Source organism: Scyliorhinus canicula, chromosome 19, assembly GCF_902713615.1.
Source record: "Scyliorhinus canicula chromosome 19, sScyCan1.1, whole genome shotgun sequence".
NCBI classification, from domain to species: domain Eukaryota; kingdom Metazoa; phylum Chordata; class Chondrichthyes; order Carcharhiniformes; family Scyliorhinidae; genus Scyliorhinus; species Scyliorhinus canicula.
In genome coordinates this window covers 80,539,428-80,553,644 of record NC_052164.1, presented here as the reverse complement: position 1 = coordinate 80,553,644, position 14,217 = coordinate 80,539,428, and the positions used below count along the sequence as shown (strand labels likewise).

The 14,217-nt window shown below is 46.7% G+C and overlaps 1 protein-coding gene across 14 annotated transcripts in view; it reads left to right on the top strand.

Moving 5' to 3' along the window:
* The window catches only part of gramd1ba (GRAM domain containing 1Ba), an 808,348-nt gene that overhangs the window by 553,311 nt on the left and 240,820 nt on the right, over positions 1 to 14,217 (top strand). The window lies entirely within an intron of this gene.

The following is a 14,217-nucleotide window of genomic DNA, read 5'->3' as shown; positions in this document are numbered from 1 at the left end:
ACTTAACTTCAGGGCAACCGGCTCTTTGCAGATGAACAAGGCCTTTGTTCAGCTCTTGCGTGGCTGGGTAGAAGAAGTGGCTTTGTTTCTGCTGGGCTCATCCGTCTGGTAGTGATTGTTGGTCTTGAACTTGTCTGTCTGGTCGTTATGCTACACTTGGGTTTAGGCGTAGGCCGGGGCCAAGAAAGACCGAATACATGGCTGTGTCTCTTTTTATCCCTTTGGGATTTTGCACTCTTTGGGGCGGTCCTTAGCTTTGGACCTACTATTTCGACAAGCTTCGATCACTGCCTTTGGTTTTGGCCAATAAAGGGGTGGGTGCCTTGATGGCGGGGCGTGTCCTGAGCGGTCATTGACCGTGGCTGTTTGGGCTTTCTTAGCAAAGGGAGTGGTGCCGGTTAGTCTGCATCTGTATTGGTTACCTGAGTACAGTCCTTTTTGTTCTGGGGAAATGGGCCATTAGAATGCAAATGAGCGGGGGTTTCGATCACGTCTAGCTATCTGGGTTACAAATACACACACAAGCTCTGAGCGTGTCTTGAGTCCTGGGTTGGCCATAATTTCCATGGTCCTTTGCAGGTGGCCATCTGAGATGGCTACAACAGTAAAAAGTATTTTTCTGCGAGCAGCTCAAACAGATAATTTAGTACATGAAAAGAAAATACATAATAGTGCAATACAAGGTACACAATGTAAATTCATAGACACCAGCATCGGGTGAAGCATGCAGGAGTGTAGTATTAATCAGGTCAGTCCATAAGAGGGTCATTTAGGAGTCTGGTAACAGCAGGGTAGAAGCTGTTTTGAATCTGTTCGTGTGTGTTCAGACTTCTGTATCTCCTGCCCGATGGAAGAGTGAGTAAACCGGGTGGGAAGGTTCTTTGATTATGCTGCCCTCTTTCCTAAGGCAGCAGGAGGTGTAGATAGAATCAATGGATGGGAGGCGAGTTGGTGTGATGGACTGGTCAGTGTTCATGACTCTGAAATTTCTTGCGGTCTTGGGCCAATCAGTTGCCATACCAGGCTATGATGCAGCCAGATAGGATGCATGCTATGGTGCATCTGTAAAAATTGGTAAGAGTCAGTGTGGAGATGCCGAATTTCCTTAGTTTCCTGAGGAAGTATAGGTGATATTGTGCTTTCTTGGTGGTAACATCAACGTGGGTGGACCAGGAAAAAACTTTGGTGATGTGAACCCCTAGGAATTTGAAGCTGCTAACCATCTCCACCTCAGCTCTGTTGATGCAGACAGGGGTGTGTACAGTACTTTGCTTCCTGAAGTCAATGACCAGCTCTTTAGTTTTGCTGGCATTGAGGAATTGATAGTTGTCATTACACTACTCCACTAGGTTCTCTATCTGCCTCCTATATTCTGACTCGTCGTTGTTTGAGAACATGCAGACTCCGCACAAACAGTGACCCAAGCCAGAATTGAACCCAGGACCCTGGCGCTGTGATCTAACAGTGCTACCCACTGTGCTACTATGCCGCCCCTGACAGTATATCTAAACCACAAAAGGTGAGTCACATAACAGCTTAACAATACTCATGTTGAGTGCTATTAAAATCTCAAAATAATGTAATAAAGGCGGAGAATCCCCGAACTCCTAATTAAGCATTCAAAACTTGCAAAACATTTAACCTAGTTATTAACCTACCCAGATTATCGCGGTTTTAGTATTGACTCCAAATTACAATCTTGAAATGAATCTCAAATTTAAAGCTTTTTTTCCAATCTGTTAATCAAGCTGTGAAACATGGAAAAAAGAATGTAGAGAGGCCTTTGTGGTCATATGCATCTGCCAATGTGAACATCAAAAGAATAAACAAACTCTTCTATGCTGCAGTGTCTCGATCTCTCTGGCAGCTAATCCTGCTCACGTTTTCAATCCCTGGAAGAACCTGAACTGGGCAAGTACATTTCCATCAGCTATCCCTGAGCCAACAAATCACAACTGCTAAAGATAAAGATTAATTGCTGACTGTGTTATTTATAGACTGGTGTTTAAGAGGAACCAGCTGCAATAGAATTTCAGAACTAAAGCCCTTTGTTGAAGTAGTTACAGGACAATTTAGCCCTGTACCTTCATTGCACCTGACCTAACTATGGGCCCAGAAAATGAAAACATGGAGTATTCCCTAGCATTGACAAACTCATTTTTTAAAAAATAAGCATTTTGTTGAGGTATTTTTGTTATTAGAACAAGAACAAAATAAACAATGTACTTGAATCTATAAACATAGTGCAAAAGACGTCTCCCTCCCTTACGGGTCCCACTTTTAAAAAACCCCCTACTTTAAACTAAACTAACCCCCCCCCCTCTGCTGACTATTAATTTTCCGCGAAGAAGTCGACAAATGGTTGCACCTCCGGGCAAACCCTAACATTGACCCTCTCAAGGCAAACTTGATTTTCTCCAAACGGAGAAAGCTAGCCATGTCCGATAGCCAGGTCTCCGACTTTGGGGGCTTTGAGTTTCTCCAAGCTAATAGTATCTGTCTCCAGGCTACCAAGGAAGCAAAGGCCAGAACGTCCGCCTCTTTCTCCTCCTGGATTCCCAGATCTTCTGACACCCTGAAGATCGCCACCTCTGGACTCGGTGCCACCCTTGTTTTTACACCGTGGATTTGACATCTGCAAACCCCTGCCAGAATCCCGTAAGCTTCGGACATGCCCAAAACATGTGGACATGGTTCGCTGGTCCTCCCGCACGCTTTACACACTTGTCTTGCACCCCAAAGAATCTGCTCATCCGGACCACTCTCGTATGAGCCCGGTGAACGACCTTGACCTTGAATTGTATCAGGCTGAGCCTGGCACATGTTGTGGACGCGTTGTCTCTACTCAATGTGTCCGCGCACAGACCATCCTCTATGTCTCCTCCCACTTGCGCTTCAGCTCCTCGGTCTGCATCTCCTCTGACCCCATAAGTTCCTTATAAATGTCGGAGATCCTCCCCTCCCCCACCCACCCTCTGGAAACTACCCTGTCCTGAATCCCCCCTTAGCGGTAGGAGCGGGAGGGTTGACACCTGTCTGCATGGGAAGTCCCACACCTGTAGGTACCTGAATTTGTTTCCCCTTGCCAACCCAAACTTCTCCTCCAGCGCCCTCGTACTCCAAAAGCTCCCCTCTATAAACATATCCCACACCCTCTCAATCTTTGCTCTCTGCCATATCCGGAACCTCCCATCCATACTTCCCAGGGCAAACAGGTGATTATTACATATTGGGGACCAGACCAATGCTCCTTCTGCTCCCACATGTCTCCTCCATTGCCCCCAGACTCTCAGAGCCACCACCACCTCGGGGCTTGTGGAGTACCATGCCGGAAGGAACAGCAGAGGCGTAGTTACCAACGCCCCAAACTGGTGCTCTTGCATGAAGCTGCCTCGATACACTCCCGTGCCCCCCCCCCCCCCCCCCCCCCCCCCCCCCAAACCACCCATTTCCTGATCATGGCTATGTTCGCCGCCCAGTAATAGTTACTAAAATTTGGCAGCACCAGCCCGCCCTCCTCCTGACTCCGCTCAAGCATTACCTTCCTTACTCGCAGGGTCTTGCCCGCCCAAACAAAGCCAGTGGTCAGTTTGTTAACCCGTTTTAATCTCGGCCCCCGGTGCAGTCTAAAATAGTCCGATGTTGTCCCATTCATCCATTCGCTTGCCACAGGAGCTTGATACAGCAACCTAACCCAGTCAATAAAGCCCCGCCCAAATCCGAACCGTCCCAGTACCTCCCACAGATATTCCCATTCTACTGGATCAAAAGCGTTCTCTGCATCCATTGCGATCACTACCTCCACCTCCCTACCTTCCGGGGGCATCATGATCACCTTTAATAACCTTATATTGGCCACCAACTGCCTACCCTTAACAAACCCCGTCTGGTCCTCCCCAGTAACGTCTGGAAGACGATCTTCAATCCTGCAGGACAAAATGTTGGCAAGCAGTTTGATGTCCACATTCCACAAGGATATCGGCCTGTAGGACCCACACGGCTCCGGGTTCTTGTCCCGCTTCAGATTCAGCGAAATCGTGACCTGTGACATCGTCAGGGGAAGCACCCCTCTCTCTGTTGCCTCATTGAACATCCTCATCAACACTGGCCCCAATATTCCAGAGAACTTTTTATAGAACTCCACTGGGTACCAGTCGACCCCGGGGCTTTACCCGATTGCATGGCCTTCAGACCCTCCCCTATCTCTTCCAACCCGATCAGGGGCCCCCAGCCCTTCTACCAGCTCCCCATCCACCTTTGGGAAATTTAGCCCCCCTAAGAAGTACCTCACGCCCTCCGGCCCCGTTGGAGGTTCCGACCCATACAGCCTACTGTAGAAATCCCTAAATGCCTTATTCACCCCGCTGAATCTCCAACCAGGTTCCCATCTCCGTCATATACTTTCCCTATCTCCCTGGCTGCCTCCCTCTTTCTAAGCTGCTGTGCAAGCATTCTGCTAGCCTTCTCTCCATGCTCGTAGATAGCCCCCCTTGCCTTTCTCGGCTTTTCCACCGCCCTCCCTGTGGTTAACAAGCCAAACTCCATCTTCAGCCTCCGCCGTTCCCTTAAAAGGCCTGCCTCTGGGGTCACCGCATACCTCCTATCAATCTGTAGTATCTCCTTTACCAGTTGGTCCGTCTCTGCACTGTCCACCTTCTCCCTTTGGGCCCGTATCGAAATCAGCTCCACTCTGACCACCGCCTTCAGTGCTTCCCAGACCACCGCTGCTGAAAATTCCCCCGTGTCGTTGACCTGCAGGTAGTTCTGAATACATTTCCTCAGCCGCTCGCACACCCCTTTGTCAGCCAAAAGTCCCACATCTAACCTCCAGTGCGGGCGCTGGTCACTGTCTTTACTAACCTGCAGGTCAACCCAGTGCGGAGCATGGTCTGAGATTGTGATCGCTGGGTACCCCGTGTCCACCACCCCAGCCAGTGAAGCCCTGCTGAGAATAAAGAAATCAATTCGGGGGTACTCTTTATGCACGTGTCAGTAGAAGGAGAACTCCTTCACCCTCGGCTGCCCAAATCTCCATGGATCTAAACCCCCCACCCCATCTGCTCCATGAACCCTTTCAGTTCCTTTGCCATTGCTGGCACCCTGCCCGTTTTTGAGCTTGACCGGTCCAAGCCAGGATCAATAACTGTATTGAAGTCCACTCCCATGACCAATCTGTGCGAGTCCAGGTCCGGTATCTTCCCCAGCATCCGCTTTATAAACTCCCCATCATCCCTATTTGGAGCGTGCACATTTACTAATACCACCTGCACACCCTTCAGTTTCTCACTGACCATAATGTACTGACCTCCCACATCCGAGACTATTCTACCCACCCCAAACACCACCTGCTTATTGATCAGGATCGTGACCCTTCTAGTCTTTGAACCAAGTCCCGAGTGAAAGACCTGACTGAGCCAGCCTGTCCTCAATCTAATCTGGTCAGCTACTCTAAGGTGCATCTCCTGCAACATTACCACGTCCGCCTTCAGTCCCCTCAGATGCATGAACACACATGCCCTCTTGACCGGCCCATTTAGCCCTCAAACATTCCAGGTGATCAGTCTAGTTGGGAGGCTCATTCCTCCCCCCCAACTTCGCTGATCAGCCATCCCCTTTTTTGGGCCCGCCTCCAGCCCGTGCTCCACCCCTCCACCGGCACACCCCCAGGCAGCCCCCACCCCAACCTCCTCTCTGTCCTTTAGCACAAGTCCCTCCCTCGTCGACAGACTCATTATTAATGGAAAGAATGTCACCTTTTCCCTTGTATCACAAAATAAAAATTAATTCAGAATTTTGTTATCAACAAATGGATTAACTTACTGAATCTGGAGGAATAATATTAGGAATCAATCAATTTTATTGAATCTATCTGATTCTTTGCTTATCGCTTGCTGCAGGTTTTGCTCTTCCAAACACTACACAATATGGAGTTGATGCTAAGGCAAAGAACTGAATAAAAGGTAGTTTATTCTCATGACACTGAGGGATATTACTTTCAAATACCGTATCTATCCACAAGTGTTTGGTTATCTCACTTCAAAGAAGTTGAAATGGATATGCATATATTTCCTTTTATTTAATTTCTCTTCTCGGTTCAGCGGCATATCAAACCTTCGGTGCTGCGATGGTACCCCAGAGACCGATGGGGAAAATTGGATCAATGAGCTAGATGTGAAATCACGGTGACAAAAGACTGGAAATATAATGGTTCTGAGCAATTTTGTATTTAAAACTTTATTTTGTTCCTTTGAAACAATTTCAAGGAACCTCATTTTAAATATTAACATTTTGAAGACTGAGATTGCTGGATTTTTTTTCTTAGCAAAGGATATCATGGGATATGGAGAAAAAAATAGATGAGTGGATTGGCAGAGTCCTATGAGTAAATTGTCTACATGAAATAATGGTTAACGAGAGAAGAACAGTTAAATGTCAGTGGAATTTGATGCTGTTTATTTCATAATCCAAGAACAGGTGATGTTGGAGCACTGATGCAGTGTGCTTGCACCAGAAATAACAGCTGGTAATGATTTCAGGATATCTGATTTTCCCTAATTAAAACCCAATCAGAATATTAATTAATATTTTTAATAGTACAGATTGAATAAGGAAGGTTGTTGAACCTGAGGCTGAATGGGTAAGAATGGAGGAGGGCTCCTGGGATGTCCCTCTGGGCCCTGGCCACAGCAGTGATACCATCCCCACCGACGAAACACTCAATAGGCCCAGGGGTGATGGCCACACTCCAGACATGGAATCAACTATGAACAGCACTTCGGTCTATGCCCATTTAAGGCCCCAATCTGCGACAACCACAGGTTTGCGCCAGCCAAATTAGACGCCACCTTCAAAAGGTGGAGACAGGATGGGTGGACATTGACTGACAGTGAGGGACGTCTACACAGTCAACAGACTGAGAACACTAGAGGAACTGACAGATAAGTTCCTGTTGACCGGGGGAAACTAATTAAGAAAAATGCAAATTAAAAACTTCCTACATGGGGAACCCACGACCGCCGCATCACTATTAGAAGACCTATTGGGCACACAACCTGGAGAGGAGAAACTGGGTCAGAAGAGGGCTTCCATAAAATGTGGGGGCCATTCACCAACCTGTTCCAAGACCTGTTTGTAGCCTAGAAGCCAGGTGGTGGGGGGATTCACAGATACAAACGGAGAGATAGAAGGGGTGGGGGAGGGAGAAGGAGGGAGGGAACAAAGAGGCACAGAGCCCAACCATTCTTAAAACAAAACCGTATACGTAGCACCACACTACCCCAACAGGTCCAGCTCGGATGATCCAACAAACAAAGAAGAGACACCAGATGAAGGGGAGGGATATCAGGAAGAAAGAGATGTTGGAATTTGGAGGCCAAGTCAAAGTTAGGTGCTTGTAAAGAAATATGAATTGTAACCGATGTACATAGTGAATTGTAACCCATTTATACAATTTCTGAGAATGTTCACTTTCATCTTTGTTTTGTATAAAAAGAAAAACCCTAATAAAAATAATTTTTTTAAAAAAGTGTTTCGTTCATATGGATTGCTTTGTGAGGTTCTTGCTTTGTTAAAAACATCCTTTGGACATTTTACAAACCAGTCCATTGTTTAGGAATATTATTATGGAACATTCTGCATGGGTGCATACATACTGGGTCTGAAGCTACATCTAGGTCTTCTGTAATTTTTGTTTGATAAGACTAAGAAATCTGATAAGACCATAAGATACAGGAGCAGAAATTGACCATTCGACTCATCGCGTTTGCTCTGCAATTCAATGAGATCATGGCTGATCTGATATAATCCTCAACTCCACTTTCCTGCCTTATCCCCAGAACACTTGATACCCTTACTGATTAAAAATATGATGCCCCAAAGGTTGAAGTGGATTGGCACACATGGTAACCTTGACTAACAGGAAAATTTAACACACAACCTCGATAACGTGCTGAGGGGAACCATCTGCCCATTCCAGTCAATGTGAGAGCCCATGGCACTTTTTGAAGAAGAGTGGTGGCATGTTCCCAGTGCTTAAGCCATTATTTATCCCCATGACAATGAAACAAATTTTCTGGCCAATTATCTCATCACTGCTTGTAAGAAACTTCTGTGTGCAAATTGCATGTTTTCCCACGTTATGATAGTGACTACTTTAAATATATACTTTGAAAAATCCTGTGGTCCTGAAAGGTGCAATAAAAATACACATTTTATAATTGTTAGACTAGCTCCTTCGGAATGCTTAAAAATATCATGATATTAAGTTCCATCACTGAAACATCAGGCATAGCACACAATTATCAAACTGATGTTTTTTATTTTTGGATTTTTTCTTTACCTAAAATAAATATTTTGCACTTTACCTATGTTCCATCTACATTTGACCCATTTGTGCATCAAGGTAGGTTGCATGTTTATTTTTGAAAACTCCTTTTTTAGATTATTGTATTGCTCAAAAAGAACTCATTCAATTTCAAAATATTGTTGTTAAGATCAGGTGAGAGCCTCGGATCAGCCAGCCAAACACTAACATGATGACTATTTGAAATCATCTGAAAAATAGTATGTTTATACTGCAAGCTGATTTAATGGGTGAATTCCAACACTGCCTTGATACTGAGCCATACAGGCCAGGAACGATTTGAATTGATGATTTATTATATTAAATTGAGGTGCTAAAACTGGCTTCGGCATCCCAGGCCCAGCAAGGAGAAATGTAAACAAGACTTACTGTTTTGACAAGTTGATAGTCAGGCTGCTTAAAAAGGAAGCATCATGTAATGGCCTTTGTCCCACTTTTATCTTGATGTGCACCCTGCTAGCTTATTCTTACTAAGTCCATAAATTTTATTAAAAAAAATAAATTTAGAGTATCAATTCATTTTATTCCAATTAAGGGGCAATTTAGCATGTTTAATCCACCTACCTTGCACATCTTTGGGTTGTGGGGGCGAAATCCACGCAAACACGGGCGAATGTGCAAACTCCACACGGACAGTGACCCAGAGCCGGGATCGAACCTGGGACCTCTGCGCCGTGAGGCAGCAGGGCTAACCCACTGCCACTGTGCTGCCAACTAAGTCCATAAATGCTGAAACTCATGAAACCTGCACAGACAGGCTGGGCCAAGTGGCCTCTTTCTGTGCTGTAAACTTTCTGTGATTCTATAACCTATTTGTGTCCTCTGCTAGACATAGAAAAATTGAAAAATAGGAGTAGACCATTCGAACCTGCTCCACCATTCATTATGATCTTGGCTGATCATCCAACTCAATGATGGTATTGGGATCGGGGCCAAGGTGGATGTAAAGGAAGCAAATGATATGTGAAATTAATAGAAAACCATTGAAGTCAATAATCATTCAGAGTCAACATGGTTCTGTGAAAGAGAATCATGTTTAACCAATTTATAGGGCAGCACGATGGTGCTGTGGGTTAGCCCTGCTGCCTCACGGCACCGAGGTCCCAGGTTCGATCCCGGCTCTGGGTCACTGTCCGTGTGGAGTTTGCACATTCTCCCCGTGTCTGCGTGGGTTTCGCCCCCACAACCCAAAGATGTGCAGGCTAGGTGGATTGAACACTCTAAATTGCCCCTTAATTGGAAAAAGATTAATTGGGTACTCTAAATTTATTTATTTTTTTAAATGTTTAACCAATTTATTGGAGTTCTTTGAAGAAGTAACAGGAACCCGTGGATGTACTGTACTTAGATTTTCAAAAGGCATTTGATAAAGTTATAAGGTTAATGATTATTGCAGAAAATGTAACCTCATGATGTAGGGCTAACATATGGGCATAGATAGAAGATTAGTGGCTAATAGGAAACAAAGTCAGGATAAATGGGTCTTTTTCTGGTTGGCAGGATGTGACGAGTGCTGTGCAACAAGGATTTGTGCTGGGGCTTCATTGTAAACAATTTACAAATAATGATTTGGATGAAGTGACCAAAGTGATGTACCATCAATGACCACTAGACGAAATGGTGAACTATTGAGGCTTTATTGTGCTAGATGTTAAGCTTCCTGGGGATTCAGGTAGTGAGCGAATGGTCAATGCTTCACAAAATAAATTTAACAAAACTGGTGGAGGAGGCTACGGAAGGTTTCAAGAGATGGGACACGCTGCACTTGAGTTTGGCAGGGAGGGTCCAAGTGGGTGGTGTTACTGGGTTACGGGGATAGGGTGGAGGCGTGGGCTTAAGCAAGGGTGCTCTTTCCAAGAGCTGGTGCAGACTCGATGGGCTGAGTGGCCTCCTTCTGCACTGTTAATTCTATGATTCTGCAGCTGGAACCAGAATGGAGGCAGCGCAGGAGAGTGTAAACTTTTATACAGAGCCTGCTGGGTGGAGCTAGCAGGCCAGGGTTTACTGTATTGACTGTAGCACAATGGCAGTACCGTAATACACGTAGCGGCCACAGGTAGAGGCGGCCATCTGCTTCGAATGCAGTGTACTGGAGGTCCTCCGGAAGGATGGGGAGCTGGTGGTATGCGGACTTCAGGTCAACTGTGGAGACGACTCGACTCGATACTGCGCAATCTGGTTGACCATGTCAGATATGCGGGGAAGGGGGTACGCGTCGAGCTGCGTATACCGGTTGATCATCTGACTAGTCTATGACCATCCGGTGTTTCTCCCCAGTCTTAACTACCACCACTTGAGCTCTCCAGGGGCTGTTACTGGCTTCAGCGACCCCCTCCCGCAGAAGCCGTTGGACATCCGACCTGATAAAGGTCCTGTGCACTGTACCGTCTGCTCCTCGTGGCGACGGGCTTACAGTCCGGGGTGAGGTTCGCGAAGAGTGAGGGCGGATCGATTTTAAGAGTCGTGAAGCCACAGACGGTGAGGTGGGCATGGGTCCGCCGAACTTCAGAGTAAGGCTCTGGAGGTGGCACTGAAAATCGAGACCCAGTAACAGGCCAGCGCAGAGATGGGGGAGGACATTGAGTCTGAAGTTATTGTACTCTACGCCCTGTAAGGAGAGGGTCGTGACGCAGTACCCCCGGAGATTTTCTGGGTGACTGGGAGGACTGGGAGGGAGCAGCGCCTTACCATAGCAGGGTGGATGAAACTCTCTGTGCTCCCGGAGTCAAAGAGGCAGGTCGTCTCGTGCCCTTTGATCCGTACAGTCGGTGTAGCGGTCGCGAGGTTGCGGGGCTCAGACTGATCAAGGGTGATGGTGGCGAGCTGCGGAAGTTGGTGGGAGGGCTGATTAGCGGTGGTGGAGGTATCGGCGGCCCACAAACGGACAGGCGAGCAGAGGTCCTGGGGTGCGGTCCAAGATGGCGGCCCCCACGGGGCGCACCTGACGGATGACATCCAAGATAGCGGCGCCCACGGTCCGCATGTGGCGGGCGGCGGCGAGGCTCGCGGCGCCCCTGGATCGCATGTGGGGGGGTGTAGCGATGCTGGGCCTGGAAACGGCAGCAACTGATCAGGCCTGGCAAATGGAGAACAAGTGGCTCTTCTTGCGTCACCCGTTGCAGGTCGCGCTCCCTGCTGGGCAGCATTGTCTGTGATGCTTGTTCTGGCCACACAAATGGCATTTGGGGCCTCCGGAGTTAGCTGGCTGCTGCGCGGCGCAGGCTTGCGATGTACCCGGGTCGGATGATGGTGGGGTCCATGACGCCCTCGATGGTGCGGCGCGATCAAAGGTGTAGGACTCAAGATTGCAGGAGGCCACTTCTATGGAGTTAGCGAGCTGTACAGTCTCTGCGAGGTTGAGTGAACCCCTTCTAATAATCGCTGGTGAACGTAATTGGACTTAATGCCCGTGACATAGGTGTCTCTGATCAGCAGTTCCGTGTGTTGGAATGCCGACACCGCCTGGCAATTACAGTTTATACCAAGTATCCACAAAGCACGCAGGAAATCATCCTGAGACTCCTCCGGGAGTTGCCGTCTCGTGGCCAGGAGATGCCTGGCGAACACCTGATTAACAGTCTTGATGTACTGTCCTTTTAGTAGTGCCATCACTTCCGTGTAAGTGGGAGCTTCCAGATGAGGAGGAAAACCTGTGGGACGAAATGGTGAATTATTGAGGCTTCATTGTACTAGATGTTAAGCCTCCTGCAGCTGGAACCAGAATGGAGGCAGCGCAGGAGAGTGTACACTTTTATACAGAGCCTGCTGGGTGGAGCCAGCAGGCTGGGATTTACTGTAATGACTGTAGTTCAATGGCAGTACCGTAATACACATAGTGTATGACCAGCAATGTTTACCACACAAAGGTATGGTTACCACATTGCTGATGGCACAAATAGGTAGGGAAGTAAGTTGTGAAGAGGACATGAGACGACAGAAGGATAGAAATACATTAGATAAGTGGGCAAAGATCTGGCAAGTGGAGTATAATGTGGTAAAATGTGAGATTGTCCATTTTGGCAGGATGAATAAAAAAGAAACATGTATTATCTAAAATGGTGAGAGATTGCAGAGGTCTTGAGGTGCAGAGGGATCTGTGTGTCCTAGAATATGAATTGCAAAAGGTGAGCATGCAGCTGCAGTAAGTAATTAGCAAAGCTAATAGAATATTATCATTTATTGTGTGAGCAATTGAATACAAATGTAGGGAGGTTATGCTTCAGATATACAGAGCATTGTTGAGACCACATCTGTGTACGGTGTACAGTATTGATCTTCTTATTTAAAGAAGGATGTAAATGCATTGGAAACAGATCAGAGACAGTTTACTCGATTAATTCCTAAATGGGTGAGTTTTCTGAGGAAAGGCTGGACAAGCTATTCTTGTATCTGCTGGAGGTTAAAACAGTAGAAAGTGACTTGACTGAAACATATAAGATCCTGCGTGGACTTGGCAGGGTGGATGTGCAAAGGATGTTTCCTCTTGTGGGAGAACGTAGAGCTAGGGGCCAATGTTTAAAAATAAGTGGTCATCCATTTAAGACAAAGATGAGGAATGACTGATGCGAGGCTTTGGAATTCTCTTCTTCAAAAAGATGGGTGAGGCAGAGTCTTTGAATACCTTTAAGGCAGAAGTAGATGCGTTCTTGGCAGGCAAAGGCGTACCAGGTAATCGGGTAGGCAGGAATGTGGAGTTGAGGTTAAAATTAGATCAGCCATGATCTTATTGAAAATACCAAGCAGGCTCGAGGGCTGTTGGTCTGCCCCTACTAGTAGTTTGTATGTATGCTAATAGAAAGGAAAATCAGGTGGAGTCTTAACGTGGGCAAGCAACCAGCTTGGTGCCCATTTCTGTCTGACAGAACTACTCCAGATTGACTCCTAGGAGTCTAAATTCCTACATATCTAAGCAGTTGGAAAGTTGCTTTGTTTATTAAACATTGCTTTTTTTTCCTCATTCGAGACTGTATTTTTAGGTGGAATTGCTGTGTAGCAGCAATGTGATTATAGAGTATGTCATTTAATGGCATGAGCTCTGGATTTTGCAACAGGTGTAATCAGTAGGCACCAGGAAACCTGCCAAATACTGCTGTCAAAAGTATGCACTGGTGTCAGCCACCCCATTCGCTGCATACAGAGACCTTTTTAAAAAATATATTTTTATTCTCCATTTTCACATTTTCTCCAGAATTTACACCCCACCCACAAGCAGTAAATGGTAACAAATACAAAGTCAATTTCCTTATCAACAACAACGATCCCATCCTCCCACCACCCCAAGCAACGACTCACCTGACAATATAAGCATCAAATAGATCAAACCATCCCACGGTGGGACAAACAAAGGAGAAATAAAAGAGAAAGGAATTGGGAATCGCCTATGGTCACCATTAACCTATAGAGTGCCCCCCCCCTCCCCCTAACATTCAATGCCATCCAATCCCCGAAAGAGTACTGTAGATGATACCCATGCATTGCAAGTTCCTCCCCCCACTCCCCGGCACCACCCCTCCACTTCCTCTTACAAAAATCCTCGCACCAACCTCTGTCTCCCCCCCCCATCTTTCCACCCTGGCTAGACTCATCGGGACGCACCTTACTGATGTTCAGTGCCTTCTTCACCCGGCTGAAGGCAGCCCGCCTCCTCGCCAGCTCCACCATAAAGTCCTGATATATGCATATACCAGCTCCAGCCCACTGCACCACCCGCTTCTGCTTTGCCCAGCACAGGACCTTCTCCTTCACACTGTACCTACAAAAACACAGAGTCACCACTGTTGCTAATTGTGCTTTTACTTAATTGCTCTGTTTTAATAACCTTTGCTCTAGAGTCGGCAGATATCTTTATGATACCA